This window comes from Lissotriton helveticus, chromosome 4_1, assembly GCF_964261635.1.
Source record: "Lissotriton helveticus chromosome 4_1, aLisHel1.1, whole genome shotgun sequence".
Classification (NCBI taxonomy): Eukaryota; Metazoa; Chordata; class Amphibia; order Caudata; family Salamandridae; genus Lissotriton; species Lissotriton helveticus.
In genome coordinates, this window is record NC_136063.1 from 212,748,575 (window position 1) to 212,768,217 (window position 19,643).

Genomic DNA, 19,643 nt, shown 5'->3' on the forward strand with positions numbered 1-19,643 from the left:
AACCTAGGCATCATAATTGATAACAAATTATACATGGAAAAAATGGTGAAGGCCCTTTCAGGCACCTGTTTCGGAACCATGCGGATGCTTAGAAAGATCTTCTCCTAGATCCCACTTAATGCCAGAAAGGCCCTCATTCAGTCGCTCTTAGTTAGCTGACTGGACTATGGCAATTCTTTGCTGGTAGGAATAAGGGAAGACCTGTTATCTAGATTGCAGGTTGTCCAGAATACGGCAGCTCACCTTGCCCTCAATAAACCAGCGTGAACCCCTTCCCTACCTCTCCTGTGCCAATTACAATGGCTTCCTATTAGAAAACAAGCTATCTTCAAGCTGCTATGTATGGTCTTTAAGTCTCTCCAGGGGACTGGCCCTACATATCTGACTAAGAAAATTGAATGTTATCAACCCGTACGACAACTGATATCCATCAATCATAATTTGCTCCGTACGTGGAGAATAAGGAAGACCAAAACGTACAGCCGTGCGTTTTCGTATTTGGCCCCTAGCCACTGGAACAAGCCCCCTGAACAAATTTCTACCTGCTCCAATTTATCTCAATTTAAAAAAATGCTCAAGAATTGGTTAGTCTAAAGAGTTCACTATATATTAGGTTTCTCTTCTCAGGCGCCGAAAGATCCCCTCTGGGATGATTTGTTGTGCCATACAAATGAGTCAAATAAATAAACAAATAAAAAGAATGTAACGGGCCAACTGCGTATGTGCCTATAAAGAAACGTAAATCTTTGATAACAGTTCGAGTGACAGCCGAGAGCTGAGGCCATACCCATAGGAATCTGGAGCATGAATCCACTGCAACCATGATATATCTGTAAGCCCCGTCCATTTGTAAGGGGCTGCAGTAGATCAAGTACACACATGCGAGAGGTTTGTCGGATTTTAATAATGGCATCTGTGCCAGGCGGGCAACTGTGGAGCCTTTCATCTGCTAGCAGATGTCGCATTTCAAGACATAATCTTTAATTTGCTTAATTAACCCTGGCCACCAATAGCGCTGTTTCAGTAAAGAAATAGTTGCTGTAACGCCTGTGTGCGCGAGCCCAAACCCTTGTGTGCAGCTAGTATTAAACCTTGCCCACGATCCATATTTGGTATTACTCTATCCCCCACTCCAGGAATCTCAGCATATGGAATGTATTGTGCATCTAAATTGTAGGAGTATTTGAGTGGAAATTTTGTAGGTACTGCTGTGCTGCCTTTGCGTGAAGCGATGACAGCTACCATAATATCTCCGTCTATTCTTGTTTTTGAACAAGTCAGCGCAGCTACGGAAGCCGCGTGAACAGCCCCCTTTGCGGCTTCATCAGCCAATTTATTCCCTCTAATGTGAACGCCATCACGTTGATGACTTAGTGTATGGATCACGTGAGTCCTCGGTAGCTCGGATTTCAACTCCGCTACCTGTTGGCATAGCATTTTGTGCTCAATTGAGCCTCATTTTGCATCCTTAAACACGTTTTGTTACCAATGTTGTAAGTACTCATTGTACGACTGTACACAGTAAAAGGAATCACACACGATAAGTGTGGGGAATTTGTGATCGTATTTACAAGTGTCAGTATCAGTGCTTTTAATTCTGCAAACTGAGCCGTGCAGTCTCCTAGAGATTGCTTTGTTTTGAAACTAGGATGGAACTTGCCATCACGCATGCGACCTTTAACAATAGCACACGCCGAAAAATATTGCTGCTCACTTGCTGTGGCCGGTTGCGCAGATCCTTCAGTATAAATAATATATTCATACTGATCTAGAGGCAACATTTCAATTGGTAGAGGATATTCTTGTTCATATTGCAGGAAATGCCTGTGTTTTTAAACTTGGATCAAATCTCTATTCGACGTCTGTTGCAGTAAGAGAATTAGCCCATTGTATCCAACTTGGATGTGACACTTTCGCATTTGGGATGCTGGCCTTTGTAACAGCTTCTGAAGCCAGAACTGGAGTTCCCAGAATAATGCGTTTCCCCGGAGCCAGTGCTCTTTCTCTTGCTACAGCAGTCTGAATGGCTGTCAGGATTTTTTCTGATGAAGTGAAACTCATTTCTGCATTTGTGTACAGGTGTGATTTGTATGTGATTGGTACTATTTCTCCTTCATTGAAGGTCAAATAAGTGTACCTGCATTGACCCGCAATTTTCAGCTCACCAAGTGGCGTACGTTTACGCGTCTTTGGAAGTGTCTGGAAGCAATCATGTCTTCCTGGAGTAAACAAAGAATAGTAGTATGTTCTTGTGTCCAATCTCTGGCTGAAAAGTCAGGTTTTATTAAGTCATAGTAAGGTTTTACCCTTTGTGCATAATCTAAAATGTATGTCCTGCCGAAATTTAGAAATTCAAGTATTGATTGTAAACATTTTTATGATTTTGGAGCCCGGAGCAGCGCACACTTTTCTAAAAAGTTATCTGCTAGACTTTTGCCTTCACTTGGTAGCTCATATCCCAAAAATAGGATATTGTGGTGGGCTATTTTCAATTTTTTAAGTTATATTTGTAGCACTCTGTGGCAAATCCCATAATAATGGTGCTTACCCTGGTCAAGTGCCTAAGTCGTCATCCGTTAGATAAATATCATCCCATAGGACATCTTCATCAAATTTTTAAAGTAGCTCTGTTACTCTTGCTGAAAATACACCGGGGCTATTCTTATACCCTTGGGCTAGTTGACAAAATGGTTGTTGGGACCCTAACACACTGAATGCGGTCAGATACCTGCTTTCAGGCGCTATATTTTGGCAGAAAAATCCAATTGTAGTTTTGCATTTTTTACGCTCAATGTTGTTCATTAATGCAGCACCATGTGCATTTTGGACAGCAAATGTCTTTGTGCATGAGTTTAAATGTCTGTAATCTAAAACTAGACGATATGTATTGTCTGGTTTAGAGACGGAAAACAAAGGATTGTTCATTGGAGAGGTACATTTTTCAATGACCCCGGGTATTCAAGTTGATCTACGATCTCCCTTACCAGTCTTTTAACTTCTTGCTTTAGTGGATATTGCCTCTGAGCATTAGGTGAGACTTTTAACGGGATCACATGGTAGGTTGAGTTCTCATCCCACCCAGCGTAAGAATTGTACAATGCTGGAGCTTGAGCCACTGCCCACTCAGGTACATATGTATGTTTAAAGTGAACGGGAACGTGGTTGAAAAATGCATGAAAAATTATACTTTCTCCCCTGGGGCACTCCATTACCAATGCAGGCAGCCAATCTTGTTCTGCTATCAGGATGTCATAACCAGAGGATAAGTTCTTCCAAAAAGTACTTTTTACTTTTCTGGGCTTGTCCCCCTCCAACCAGAATGTTATTTCATTTATCTTGTGGGGGACACTCACCCTGGTGTCTGGTGGTTCCACTGTGATGTAATCATTCAAGTCCGCTGTCACCAGAAATTCCTTCAGGTTCTTGTGAGCTATTGTTACTTCTGCCGCACTGTCTAGCATCGTCAGAGCCCATTCCCCGTTCAGAAGTTGTGTCCTCGGAATTCTTGGCATGTCTTATTTTCAGACCAGCAACTTTCTATTTCTTGTCTCCCGACTGTGTGCGCTCCTCCCTATTTTCTGACCGTCCTTCACTTTCAGAACTTTTCTTCCAGCCCTGAAAGGAACGAGAGGAACGTGTATCAGAATCCAGATATGTCAAGTTTCCTAATAATATCCCTATTCCTAAAGTTGTACCTCTTTCCAGAGGGCTCCTGTGGAGGAGACCTACCTGAGGACTGAGATATCTTGTCTTTAGAGTTTTCTTTTTCATTATCCCACTTCTTTTTAGAAGAAGTAGGTGTCTGCTTAGAAGTGTCCTTTTCAGGACTGCCCTGTAGTTGAGGTTTTAAAGCTTTTCCCCCCAACTATCCCTGCCTAATTTTGCATACACAATTTCAATTATTTTCGGTAGTTCATTATAATGCTGCTTCCCCTTTAATGTTAGCTAGTATTATGGCTTATACCTGATCGTAGTTATTTAATAACTTCATCCCTAAGTTTAGGCAGGTTATGCTCCGTACTAATTTTGTATGTGTCTGAATACAGCTGGTATCAATGCTAATGAAGGAATACCATGGGTTCTGGCATATATGGCAGCAAAGACTGTACCCCAAGAGGTGCAATCCTGTGACTGTGGTGTAATCCCCATGTGAAAACAGGTTGGTAACATTCTGTGTCTTTCAAATGGTGTTGTATTTGGGAATACTGCTTCTAACTGGGTTCTTTTCTGAGCTACCCAGAAGGGAATTTGTTCACGTTTTGTGGGCACTTTGCCCATTAACACGTGTAATGTTTGTAGAGTAATTTTAGTACCTGTGCTCTGTGTAGGAGCTGTATTAGGTGTAAAACTGTAGGTTGGACCACTAGTGTCCTCAAGACGAAGTGGGTCATGTTTCTGTAAAGTTTTATCAACTCTTTGAGTTTGACAAGCAGTTCATCACGTGGCATTGTGTCAATGTAAGGATGTGGTGCATAGATCGCTAATATCGGCCATGTTGCTCCTGGCCTTCCTTAAGGACCAAGCCTTGCTCTTATTGTAACATGGGGTAGGGCGCCAATAAACCAGACACATTGTTCCTAGTAGATAAGCAGAATCTCAATCTCCGCAAACAGAGTGTAGACCGCTGGAACTTCTTCATGTGTGTAATAATGAAAAGTTTCTGCTACAGCATTTGCTGCTGGTAATATAACCCATGTGTAGAATACCTCTGCTTGGAAATTGTTGAATGTTTCTATCATGAATATTACTACACCTCCTCTGGGTGGTAACCCATTTTTGAGTAGTTTAACTGTCAGAGTATGTCTTACATTGAGTGCAATCGTCTTCTTCTGACTGATTAGGTGCCAGGTTTATTTGGTTTAAGGCTCCTTCTTCGTTAGATATTGTGTTTAAGACGCAGAATAACTGTCCAAGGAATTTTAAGATAAGGTTTTATGCACAACTAGGGAAAATTTCTTCAAGCTTGATTAACCAACAGCCAATAAATAGGATATCTCACCTACTCAGCTGTGGCGGAGTTTTATGCCCACCCACTCCAGACGTCTCTGGGTTTTGTAAGTAGGTTCTCTGAGAATAAGCATGACTGAGCTACTCAGAATCTACTGTTAATTAAGTACCAAAAGTTGGCGGCGCCATGTAGTGTAGTTCCTTTAGTAACCTTCATGCAGGGCCTGTGCTGTTTTTGGATAACATATACTGTTTGTCTGGTAGCAGACTGACTCTGTATACCCCTGCCGAGTATGTTAGCCTATTTTTGCATTAGTTAGCTCACAGTGCCACTAGAATCTCCTTTTAGCAAAGAGATTAGTTTTTGGCAACCTCAGAACACAACAAACCCTGATTCCTCAGACTTTTGGAAACAATATACTACTTTTCACCCAGTCACTTATGCTTGCTCGTTTTATCTCAGACAGATAAACGTAAGAAACAGTAGGGCATGTTTTCAATAAGAATTTATTGTACTGTTGTTCTTCTCATGTAAAATATATGTGCTACTACAATTCTTATACAGTAGCAGAGATATAAGATCAGCAGTACAGTGAATAAAAAGGAATAGTAAAGTTCTACCATTTTGCAATAGTCATGAACATATACATGAATATAAAATGCATTTATAAAATATAGCGCGTACTCCTACAATGCCTGTCTAGATGTACCTAAGTGTACCTAGCATGTGAGTAGGTGCAAAAGAGCCTAAGAACCAAGAATCCTGCTAGGATTTAGTCGAACCACATTACTTGAATAGTGAGAGTGTGGGACTTCGTCCTGGACTTGAGTTGGACACCACACAAGGGTTAGTCAGACCACTGTCAGCTGAAGCGATTGCATGTCAGAGCCTCAGCATCTCTGGTCAGTGTGTCGGCATGAAGTCTCGGTCCCTCCTCTTAACTGACAGCAAGAGGTGCTGTATTTATATGGTCCATGTGCGTGTGTTAGCTATTGTTTAGTGTGAGGATGACGTTAGGGATTCCAAAGCTGATGGCAGCATTCCTCGAGCCACCACAGGTAGCAACTGCACCTGTTGGTATGGACACCGGCTCCTACACAGACACCCTGGTTTTGGACAGCGCACAGGCTGTCCCAGCACCGGCTGCGTACAGTGTGGAACATCATCTGTGCTCAATTGACGTTCTCTGCGAGGTGCTACAGGGGACGTCTACTGAGGAAGCAAGCAACGAAAATGTTGCGTCTACCAGCCAGGACACATAAACAATTGACTCATTTTGGCTCATCGTGTGCTGGAAGACGTGTCCTTTTATAAAACAAGCTAAATTTGGTAACTCAAGAGCAAAACTGACATTCCTTTAGTTTTTTGGGCATACATGGCTTTCTATTGCTTATAGTGGTTCAGACTATAACTACAGACACTTTAGAGCTATGGCTTGCAAACCTTTTCTTTTAACATTATTTTTTAGAAATTTTTAGGTTTAAACATTTTAGCAAAACAAATGTTTTATGAACTTTGAGCGTACTTATATCTAGTTAGGCTAGTAGTACGGTAATAAGTTACATATGTCATCCAGTTGGAAGAGGAGTGGGTGTTATATTCCATGTAGGTACCCTATATAGGCACAGGTAACATTGCAACCTTTCACCTATCGTCTTCCCTACATTGCATAGATAACAGTTCTTAGGGAATGACCTTTAACTCGATACAACACTGCATTCAGAACACAGGTTTTTCCCTAGTTCGATTCTTATACATTATGGATGAGGTTACTTGGAAGCACAACAGGACTAAAATCTCCTGTATAATATCTCTGTATAAAGTTCAGGCCCGACGTCATCCTTTAGGACGACACAGTAACACAGCAAGGTAGGACCCCTGGGGAGACCTATGGGTATATGTACATCAAATCTTGCTTAGAAGGATAGAGGAGACCGAGACTTCCTGTCTGACACACTGACGAGAGATGCTGAAGTTCCTGCATGCAAACGCTCCAGCTTGCAGTGGTCTAACATCCCTTGCGGGGTGTCCAACTCGAGACCAGGCCGGGGTCCCATGTTCTCTCATTCTCAGGTAATCGGGTTGCCTAGATTCTAGACAGATTCTTAGCATAACACCTACACAGATGTTAGGTACATTTAGGTACCTCTAGTTAGGGAGGCATTGTAGAAGTATGCACTTTTTATCATGTATTTTATGTACTTGTATATATTCATGATTACTGCAAGATGGTAGAACTGTACCATGCTTTTACTTTCATAGTACTTCTAATCATATATCTCTGCTACTGTCTAATGGTTGTTGCAGCTCATCTATTCTACACTAGGATAACAACTGTTCAATAAATTCTTATTGAAAATGGCCAGCCTGTTTGATCTGTGTATCTCTGAGACAAATGAAGTGAGCACGAATGACTGAGCGAAAGGTAGTATATTGTTTCCACGATTCTGAGGGATCAGGGTTGTCATGCTCTGATGTTGCCAGAATCGATTCTCTCCTTAGTAAGAGGAGATTATAGTGGCACTGTGAGCTAGCTGACACAGACAGGCTAACATACTCGGTGGGGGTGCACGGAATCAGTCTGAAACCAATCCCACAGTTTATTTTATCCAAACTCGCAGATCGTGTATGAGTTATGTATGAACTACACGACAGCACCACAGGCACGGTCCTCTCTTTGCTAGTCCAAGGATCAGCAAGTACAGTGGTAGGTGCAGTCTCTCTTGCCACGTCAAGGGAACAGCAGGGTATTCCTACTTCGGTCCTCTGCAGTTCAAATGTAATCTGAGGTATGGGTGTCATGGATGGCATATTTATGCCCAGAAAGTGCTCTCAATGAATGTAGCAGTTATTTTCCACGATTTCTCATATCTTTGATGGGCCATCCGAACCTCTTCATTTAAAAATACCCACTGAAGGCATGTTTCATCTTTAAGCAGTTTATTACAACCCAATGCATTTCGGGCCTCCAAGGACCCTTCGTCAGGGGTAACTGCTGCAAACCATTCTGTCGACCTGACCTCGGCAAGCCTGTCTCCTGAGGCCCATCAAAGATATGAGAAATCGTGGAAAATTGGCTTTTCCTTGGTCGTGGATGTATCAGATTAAAAATGACTTAAGACTTGAAAATAATGGATCACAATGGATTAATTTGTATGAAAATAGTAAATATGGTCGCAATTGCAGAAGCAACAGTGCCATGGTTTGGGGCACTGATTCAGTGCCCTGTTATGGTGATTCCTACAATGTGTGGCATCCAGCATGCACTATGCCCCTCACTCCATAGATGGCAGAACTCACCGCTCGGTGTGTGGAACTTGGTAGCCCATCCCAGAGGTGTCCCTAATGGGGGCTACACACTCACAGAACAAATGATTTGACAACTGGTCTCCCCTTTCTTTCCCCAACACCAACCTATTTACCTGAACAAAAGATCAGCCCCTCTTGTGTGTGTCCACTATTTGACCTTCAAAGGCAGCTTCCCCTTTGAAACTCGCCTTTTGGGCTCACACCCTGTGTGACTTCCTGCCAGGGAGAGGTAGCACCTCTTCCAAAGGCAGGCCTCTATGTTCCCGTTCCTGAGAGTCTTCAAACTTTCCCCAAGGAGGTAGAAGACTGTTTTGTCGCTAGCATCTGAGAATGGTCAGTAGAAAACTTGGGCAACAGAGTAGCATTGCTTAAAAAGTTACATTAAATTTGACTTGGGTATCAAGTATGGTTTAATTTGATGATTATTTTGATATCTTGAAGTACTAACTTTAGTAGTCCTGTATAGAAGTTAGGACAGCTGAGTTGTCAGTGTGTAACCCTGTACTTGCCCATCGGTCTACTAGCCTTTCCACGGTAGCACCTTGCATTAGGGCGCAACAGGGGTGACATATGTATTAAAAGGGAGGCTTGGGCTTTGCAATCAGTTTAAATTGCCAATTCCAGTTATCAGGTTAAAACTGCTCTGCCAATCTGCAGAGGTAGGATGAAAGCAACTCTCTGAAAGATGATGGAGGTGAACGGTACGGAGTGGGATAAGTTATTGCCGTTAGCCTTGTACGTTATACGGGGACAGACCCAAAGCAGTCTTGGTGTTTCTTCATTTGAACTCCTATACGGAAGACAACCCCGCTCCTTACTGGAGATGACCCGAGACGCCTGGGAAAAGGAGGCTTCCGAAGAAACCTCAAGACCGCTGAAATACGCACAGAACCTGAAAATGAAACTGGGGAAACAAAGGGGCATATTATCAAGTAGCGGTGTTAAAATTATCGCTGTTTTATCAGTAGGAAACTGCCATTAAAACGGTGATAATGGGCTTGATAATACACCCTTGTTAATTCCCATAGAAGCCCATGTTGTGGTGTTAACATAGGCTTCTATGGGAATTAACAAGGGTGTATTATCAAGCCTATTATCGCCGTTTTATCGGCAGTTTCCTGCCGATAAAACAGTGATAATTTTAACACCCGTCCTTGATAATATGCCCCTAAGAGACTTTGCCTACATACATCTCGCACGGAGTCAGACCCGACAAAAGATCTCCTATGACAAGGGGAAGAAGTGGCGACAGCTATGCGTAGATGAATGGGCCTTAGTACTGCTACCTTCCTCAACCCAGAAGTTTAAGGCTGAATGAGTTGGGCCCTACAAAGTGGTGGCCACCGTGGGTCGGACTAGCTACAAACTACAGATGACCCCCAAGAAAACGCAGATATACCATATTAATCTACTGAAGAAATGGCTTGGCCCTCTTCCTGCCGGGGTACATCTAACAAACCTCACTCCAGGTCGGGACGACGACCGGTTCACCATAGACCAGCTGGTATGCAACGAGGATCTGACAGAAACCCAGCAACAAGAATTACAAGAAACCCTACAGCGACATACCGGCTTATTCTCGAACCTACCGGGAAAAACCACCTTGACCGAACACTGCATCGAAACCACTCCGGGGAAAATTGTCAGGATACGCCCGTACCGGGTACCCGAGGCCCGACAAATTGCTATCCGCAAAGAAATACAGGACATGTTGGACCTAGGAGTCATCAGGCCCTCCAAAAGTAATTGGTCCAGCCCGATAGTTATGATCCCGAAGCCAGACGGGTCCCGCCGTTTCTGTATGGATTTTAGGGCGCTGATTGAGATCTCCAGCTTTGACGCCTACCCCAGAGTGGACGAACTCATCGAAAAGCTACACAACGCCAAGTACATCACTACGTTAGATTTAACGAAAGGATATTGGCATGTGCCCCTAAGGGAGGAAGACAGGAAGAAGACCGCCTTTACCACCGATGACGGCCATTATGAGTTTACAGTCCTCCCTTTCAGCCTCCACCGGGCCCCTACTACATTTCAGCGACTGACGAATGCTGTGCTGAAGGATCTGAAGGGTTTCGCATCTGCATACTTGGACGACATAGTCATTTACAGTTCCGACTGGACCACCCATCTCTCACATTTACACCAAGTGTTTGGAGCCCTGGAGAGAGCCGGACTCAAGGTCAATTCCAAGAAATCAAAAATTGCCTACCAGAAAGTGAAGTACCTGGGGTAAGTGTTGGGTCACGGACTAATAGAGCCTCAAATCGAAAAGATCCGGGTCATTTCCGACACCCCATTCCCCTCTAATCGAAGAGAGTTAAGATCATTCCTGGGTCTGGTCGGATATTATCGCCGATTCATTCCCCAGTTCGCTGACATATCAGCCCCCCTCACAGATGCCCTTAGGGGACAGGGTAGGTCAACCACACCTATAACACTCACAGAAGACCTACAAAAAGCCTTCCACACTCTGAAACGTATCATCACTTCTACTCCCGCACTGACATCCCCAGACTTTTCCAAAACGTTTACACTGCTCACAGACGATCCAGATTATGGTATCGGGGCTGTACTGTCCCAGGTGGCAGAGGATGGCCTAGATCACCCTGTCCTGTATATTAGCCGAAAGTTGTTCCCGAGAGAGCTCCGATACCCTACGATAGAAAAGGAATGTTTGGCGATCAAGTGGGCGGTGGAAAAACTGTCATATTATTTGGAGGGGCGCACGTTTAATCTATATACTGATCACCCCCCCTTGTTGTGGATGGCCCGCAACAAATCTAACAATGCCAGGGTGATGCGGTGGTTCCTGTCCTTGCAGCCCAACTCCTTTTTCATCCATCACCGTAAGGGTACTGAAAACGTGGGTGCGGACTATCTCGCTCGCCACCCTCTCCCCGAGCGGGAGGTCCAGGGGGGGAGGTGGGTAACGGAGCGGCTGCTCCCCCGGAGTACTTACAAGACCCCTCCCCTCTTGTTTGCCCTTCACAGCAAGAACTACCCTCGATGGACTACAGTGCACGCCCCTACGATGGTGAGGTGATCCCCTGGCCCTTTAAATCACTGCACTTGGACGAGTGGGCGGAGCCTGATGACGAGGCCTCAACGTCAAATGCGGAAGCCGGGGACAGCTGGGTGTGCTTGTTCACCCAGAGCGTAGGAGGAGACCGGAGAGGAAAATCGAGTGAGGAGCGGAGCGTAGCAGTGGAGACAGAGAGCGGAATACGACCGGAGGTGGAGCGGAGGCGAGCTGTGTCCGAAGAGGAGAAGAAGCCCGGAGGCCAACATACCCACGAGTCGCCCTGCCACACACCCTGGGGAGGTGTGTGGCTTTCCCAGGTACGTGGGAGAGTTGCGGGATGGTTTGGGAAGTAAGGTGCTTCCGCGTAGCCTGAGTTTCCCCTTCCCTTTTTCTGGTGCTGTTTCCCTACCCTGTGCACGAACCCCTCACTTACGAGAGTTGTGTGTATCACGGGTTTCTCACCCCCTTTCCCCATTGCGTCGAATATTGTGGGACCAGTCCCTGATATTCTGTTTCCTTGCTTTTCGGTAACCGTCGAGAGGCACCACGGAGGACGAAGATGCCTGGCCAAGGAGGAGCCCCGAGGGTTTAAGGAGGAGCGCGTCCACTCCAGGGTAGACAAAGCGGTCCTGCCGTAGCCGATCTCCACGACGTACTCTTCACCTTAGGAAAACCTGCACGGACTACCTGTACGCCTCAATAAAGCCTTCCCTTACCAAAACCCGTATCTTGCCCATTCCTCCCACCCGCGTTACAGTTTGACAAAACATGGTGGACCAGTGACAGGTGGAGCACTGCTGAGTTATGAGGGGTGCATATTTGTTAGTGGGTCTTACTACAGACTGCTTTAGCTACAAATAGCTTTAGCTGTCTTGAAGTTCTGCAAGAGTTGATGCCTTTAAAAATAACAAATAAAATTAACTGATCTGTCAGCCTTCTTCAATATTTGAGGTTCCTTTATTTTGGCTGATTTGCCATTGCTTAGATGGTTTTAACATCAAGAGCACAGGATTTTGCACTTCTTTACATTATACCAGTGTGTTACCATTAAGAATTGTGTTATGGGGCATAATGTGGTTCTTGCTATTGTTTTTTATGCTGCCGGCCACTCTTTTGCTTGCAGAGCACCCAATTTGGTGCTATTATATGGCTGTTGGAGATAACAAAGGGTTGCCACTTTTACAATTTAGTTTTCATTAGAACAGTGACCTTTTGACATCCCTAGCAAGTACTTTCACTGTGCCCTGAACTTCTCTACCAGTTCACTTGTGGGCTACCGATGATATTCAGTATGCAGAGAAGCTTTCCCTGATCCTATCGCTCTACCGCCTTTGATACGGTCCACCATGTGCTCCTTAGGATACGCCTACACGTGCTGGGCTTCAGAAATATTTTATTAACAACCACAGGGGCTGTCCAAAAACCCCGAACCAGGGACAATCAGTTAAAGCATCAAACAATAGATTCAGGGAAGGAAAGAGCACATCTAAAACTATGCGTTGTCTATCTGGAAGGAAAATGAAAAATAGAAGAAAAATAAAAATAAAGATAAATGGAAAAGCCTATAGAACAATGTTGTCAGTATCACAAAAAATGTTTATTATATACAAAATCATTAAAAACAACTGCGCTCAAGACAAACAATGCTGGTGTACATGGAAAAAACATATGACAAAAACCAGACATGTGGCACATAACCATTACATAGTAGCAAAAAGGAACAACATAGACATAAACATAGTGTCCTTAATAAATTTGGGCCACAAAGAAGCGTCGACGGCGTTTTGACCGCTGCTTGTTTTAAGCGGTCATCTTCAGGACAGAAAATTGCTTGAGCGTTGAATATCTATACAATAGAAAAATAATTTTAGAATTTGGCATAGTTCGTATATACTGTTAGTTCATCGAGGCTTACTCCAAAGAAAAAGGTTGAACAAAGGGCAAGTAAGCTAGAAAAAGAGGGGAAAGAGAACGTGCACCAAGTGAATAATCAAAGAGATAGTTATAGACCGGCACCAGCAGACCTTAGAGTGACTCAGAGAAAGCGACCATCAAACCAAATTAAAAAACAGGCAACATCACCTGTCTACGAATTAATGGGGACCAATCATTAAGTTATGGTCATCCGCATGTAATTTGAAAAGCTAAAACGTTAAAAAAGCAGAGTTAGTAAAGCTGTACAGGGCCAATTTATCACTGTACAAAGTGGCCCAAAAGTTGGAACTTACTCTGAAAAACGAGAAGAAAAGCGCACTGTGTCAGGGAGAATTTAAGGAATCTTTTAAGCAATGGCAATTAATTTTCAGCCAGCTGGGCATCCAATAATTTGGCTGGAGAAGGTAAGAGACAAAAGGCCATAAATTATTCTGTGGCATTGTCACCAATTGACTATGATATTTAATCATTTCACAGTTACATAATCCAAATAAATCTACCGTACAATATTTCCCAAATTGCATGTACGACTCGTTAGAAAAAGCCTATCCATAGCGTGGTCCGTCATATTCAAGCGAAAAACCACTCCGATTATAACGGCGCTCGCTAATCCGAGAGACAACAATGTATGCATCCCTCGACAAGATCAAATTAAACCAAGGGCTGATTACATCCAGATTTAGAATAGTAACTGCCCGACTCAATTGCTGTCGCGACACACAATGGATTATTTTCAAACAAGGGAGGGATGAAGAATGTTTTATGGGAAACGGCCAGGGGTTAATAACTGCCCAACTTAGTATTTTAACACAACAGAACTGAAGGAAGACGAAAAAAAGGGGATTTATTTTCAGAAGGGGGAAAAAGAGGGGGGTGTTTTACGTGAAGCAGCCAGAAGTTAGTAAGTGGCGACTTCCGACAAAGTGACTAATTACACAAAGACAAATGTATTGCATATAGTGCTTTTTACACGCAGGCGGGAACAGTCCTGTCCCTCGAATTCAAAGGAACTCTAATTAAGTACGGCACTCGCTGCTCAAGGGAGTCGCCCTACATACAGCTTACAAAAGAAGGCAGAAAAAATATATAGTGCCAAACCTTGTCCTACGCAACACTAGTGAAAGCGCAACCAAAGCAAAGCACGTTCTTACCGGCCGCCAAAAGTTTGCAGCGTATAGATCGTCCCGTGTATGTGTTATCTTCCATTCCTAACACAGTGGTCGGAAGCCGGAACTAAATACTGATATCCATTGATATAGAGAGAGAACTGCCAAATGAAAAGGATACCTCCATTTTAGAACAGTGGTATCCTTTCCGAGCGTCCCCGACGTGTAGCTGCAAGGAGCTGTCATGACTAAAGTCAAGCAGCAATTAGTGATTAACGAAAGATAACAGATAATCGCCCGGTAAGTTAGTAAAGAAATCCGTATATTAGAATTTCAGAGAAAGTGAAACATCGGTGTTAATAAAAGAAAAAAAGAACAATAATTTGAGAAAATGAATTTAAAAAACGTTTTGCTTTAGAAGAAGCCAGGCACTGAATCCCTAACTAGGTACATCACATAGCAATCCAGAAAAAAGAGAGTTCTCCACAGTAATTTAGGTACAATAAGAGTAAGCAATTAGGTATTTACAGTTTAGTTGGATCATCGATTCCTGACCATAATTGCAATTAACAATTAGTGTGTATCCATAAACAATATACAAAGGGACTGTACATTACAAAGAACTAAAAAAATCATAACTGTTAAACAAAAGTATAATCAGCAGTTATTCTATATCCTTGAACAAGTATCAATTCTAGGAAAATGTGCATATTAAAGGACTATATAAATAGGATACAGCTCAGATCTATAGAGTACAACAATTTTCAAGCCACAGAGTGACATTCCTCCATAGAATTGAGTCCTTTATTGACACTGTCACAGCGCAATATCCAACGACACTCATTCTTGTTCAATACATTAGCAATGCTGCCACTCCTTGCAGAAGGGCTTCAGGAATATGGCACTATCGCTGCTGAGTACTTTTCTTGAAAACAGGCAACAGTGGGTCGAGATGGGAGAGGTAAAATCCTGTCCCTTCTCCCTCCCATGGGGGGTGGCACAGGGCTCAGTCCTACGCTTTTCAATGAACATGTCACCCCTTTGGTACAGCTTATCGTGAGTTTTGGATTGTTCTTGCTCTCTTACGCTGACGGCACACAGATTGTGGTGTCGATATCATCTCAGGTTGAAAATTATGCCAACAATTTCCACAGCTGCATGACCGCAGTGGCAGGTTTGATGAAGGAGAACTGTCTGAAATTAAACTCCGGGAAAACTGAGGTACTGCTTTTTGGGAATGAAACCTCCTTCTGGAATGCATCGTGGTGGCCCCAGGAGTTGGGGGGATTACCTAAGCCAGTTCTGAAGGCTAAAAATCTGGGAGTCATCTTTGACACCATGTTATGCTTCAGTGCTCAGATTAATACAGAGACCTCATGGGGGCTATTTTTTGTTACGGACGCTAAAAAAAGACTCCCTTTTATTCCAACAGATCTCCAGAAGACCGTAATATTGGCCCTCATTGGGTCGAAGCTAGACTACTGCAATGCACTTTTTCTCTGTACCTCGAAATACCTGATAAAAAAATTGCAGGCTCTTCAAAATGCAGTGGCCAGAACACTTGTGAAGATCCCCAAGTTTAAACCGGTGTTGCATTTACTGCATGGCCTTCACTGGCTGCCAGTAGAGAGGAGAATTTCTTTTAAAACATTGTGCTTAATGCACAAGGCACTTCACGGAACTGGCCCCCTCTATTTCCAAGAGCTATGCACATGGTATACACCCAGGAGAACGCTTAGATCTTTCACGGAGCACAAGATTCAGATTTCCAGAATTAATCGAGCAAAATGGGGCGGGAGGACACTGACATTCCAGGGGGGAAAGTTATGGAATTCCTTACCTCTGGCCCTCCGCTCCCAACACAGCCTGCAGCTGTTTAGAAAGCAGCTAAAGACCTGGCTGTTTCCGCCAGCTTAGAGCAAGTTTTTTTTGACTTATTTTTTGGCCTTCGCCCCTTTTCCGTCCTTGATCCGCCTAGCGCTAAGACACCTTCGGGTATTTCGCGCTTTACGAATCAACTTCATTCATTAATTCTATAGCTGGGCCACTACTGAAGTGCGCATTCAGCTTGAACATCGGCTTCTGTGATGTCACCTGGGGCCACTGATGACATTCCACATGCCTGACGACTTTGGAAAAAACAATTATTAGTGGAAATGCATGCTAGACTTCTTGGCTATGCCATGATGGTTTAGCAGGGTCAAACCACTCTGTAAGAAATTGGGTTATTAGTTGAGAGGGGTGAAAACCGGACTGAAAATATATATTCAGTCTTTGTCAAGGTGAAGCACAAAAGTCACTAAATAAGCATGTACTTAAACATTTGGTAACTTTGCACAAAAACAGTCAGGCTTAACTTAAAGCAATGTGTAAAGTATTTATGCAGTACTCAAACAGTAATTAAGTGACAATACAACATGAGAAAAATCCCAAATCAATTAGAAAAAGAAAGTAAAATGTAATGAATAAAATGACACCAACGTGTCAAATATCCAATCAGTAGAAAAAGAGATTTACATTTTTTAACTTTTATGTGAAAATTGAGCCAAAAAGCAGAAAGCGTCACACATGGTTATCTGGTCGTGCTGGACAGGGGTTAAATCACAACTTGAGGCCAATGGCGAAGCAACATTGGTCAAACACAGGGACACGGTTCATTCTGTTGAAGAGTTACCTTCTCAAGTCCACATGAGGAGCTGCTGTCTGAGTTGGTTGGAGCTGTCAAAAGGTCATGATGGTGTGAGGAACAGGTCGTACTTTGCGGATGGTTGCTGTTTTGGCACAAATAGCTGGTCATCACTGGAGCTTCACTGAGGCGGTTCATGTGGGCTGTCGCTGTCCATGCCAAGTGCAGGTCTCACTGGAGCTTTGCATTGGTGTTCATTCATTCCAGACAGTCGGCCGGAAATTCAGGCCCCCCTGGACCTACGCTTTGGCAATGGTCGCGGCCGTCAGTTCTCGGTGTGAAACGGTCACTTTGCTTTTAACAGGAGCCCAAAAATAACTGTAGCTTCACCTTTTCTTCCAGAGGAATACACCCTGATGCCAGCCAACGGTCCAGGACATGAGTCACCTCTTGGGGATCAGGACTCTCTCCAGCAGAGGCCAGCAGGGCTCAGACAAGTCAAGTGTGTACTAGTCAACTGGTCAGTTTTGGGGAGGCATCTGGAGGCCTGTTGTGCTCCTATAGGTCAAACAGGTCAGCCAACTGACCCCTGGAGCCCCTTCTAGGGAACCTAGGTTCAAGGCAAGCATGTCAAATCTTCCTCCTTCAGACACCAGGGCAGCCCTTCTTCTGAATCTTCCACAGGTTGAGTATTATGAAGGTGGTACTTTTATGCCTAGTGCCAGCCTTTGTATGGGGGAATTCCCTGGCCTAGCCTCAACACTTGTCTGGTCAGTTCTTCCTCTTCCGCTGGTCCATGCTTCAAACTGACGAGGGGATTAAAGGCAGGGCAGGTCTGGTGTCAGACTATGTTTGTCATTTGGCAGGGCCATTGAAGTGCAATCAGGGCAGGGCACAACTCCTCCCCCTCTCACACCTAGGACTCTTTTTTTCCAAATTTGTGGGAAAAATACACAACTCAAAACAGGAGAGCCATTACATTAGAACTTGGGTTGCAGATTGACTTAATCAATGAGCAACAACAATCCTAATCAGGGTGAGAGGCAAGCAAACCCTAAATTAACCTGTGATCACCCTCTAGTAGCTTCGTACAGAGCAGTCAGGCTTAACCTAAAGGCAATGTGCAGGGGCGTAGCTTCAGTGGAAGTGTGAAGGAGCTGGGCTCTACGTTTTAGACTTACTCTGGAACCCTAGGCCGATGTCCATTTTTATCTGCATGAAAGTGTGGAGGGGAGGGAATTCGTTAGCCAATCAATAATTACCGTTCCAATGAACTATGACTCAGAAGAATCAAAGACTTCCAATCAAGTTTAGTTAGTTTATTACAAAGATAAGAATAATTAAACATACAGGCACCTCAAGAAAAGGATGTAGAAATACATTGGTACTAATGCAAAGGCAAACCTATGGATGAAGTTAAATGGTGCAGCATGCACAGAATAAACAGTTCCAAAATCAGGATACAGAAACTGATGACTGCAACATCCAAATTCTGCTTCATTGGAGGTTTGTAGATAAAAAGCGTTTGTTCATCCCTACACGACCACTAACATGACATCCCTACTTAGCATTTCCGAGGAAAGTTCAGTAAAGGTGTCAGCACGTGAAGGCTTCCTAAGAAGTCCACTACGAATGGTTCAAGTATCATAAAGCTACAAAGATCGTTCGAAGATGCTCCCTCTCTCAAGGCAAGGCAGAAGTCCCTGGACTCTGTCCCTAACTTCAATTCAGGAATTTGCAGGTAGCATCCCAAGATGCAACACAACATCACACGATCCAAGCAAGCCACCTCCTTGTAGGTAACTTTCCAGGCAGCAGCGATGCTCCCAGGCCTTGGCTCGATGACCTTGATTCCCATGCTCTCTCCGTTGAGAAAGTACACTTTCCCTCATTATCAGCCTCGCTACTCAATGTATCTTATTCTCCCTAAGCCTAACTCCTAAAAGAAAGACATTAATCTAACTAACAAGGATGAATTTCTCCACCTGCAACAGAAACGTGAGAAAGAACAAATTCCACATGCCCATGAAATTCACTAACGGTCCTAATGCGAGAGCTTCCAGGGTAAAATACAATTCAGGCCTACAGAAATCGGCCAACATAAGAAACGGCATATAATTTCATAAAGCACACGTATAAATTAACATTAAAACTGAACACCATCAAATCAACACATTACTAAAGAAAATTAATTGTGACAATATTCATTAGCTACATGTAAAGCAAAAATAAGCCCCTAAGCTTGTCTCTTATCCCTGTTCAGTGACCTCAGCCCGTCGCTACTCTTTTCAATTAGGCCCACCATGTTTGTAGTTGGGAAATCTCAGACCCAGATCCCCTTAACGTTTTTGACCAGCTACGCCCCAGTGTAAAGTATTTGTGCAACACTTCAAACAGTAAAAGAGTGAAAACACAACACAGAAATATTGCACACTAGTTTACAAACAAACATAGAACTTAAATTGATAAATAAAACAAGACTAACACATCAAAAGTCCAATAAACTGAACTTGAGATATTGAATTTGGAAGATTTTAGGTAAAATAGTAACTAGAAACAAAAAGCGTTATTTGAGATATCTGGTCGCACCCAACCAGGGCAAAGTCAAAAGTTCAGGCCGACCACGATGGAGCGTGGACTGGATACAAGGGACCCAATTGGGACAGCTGAACAAAAGTACAGACGCGACGATGT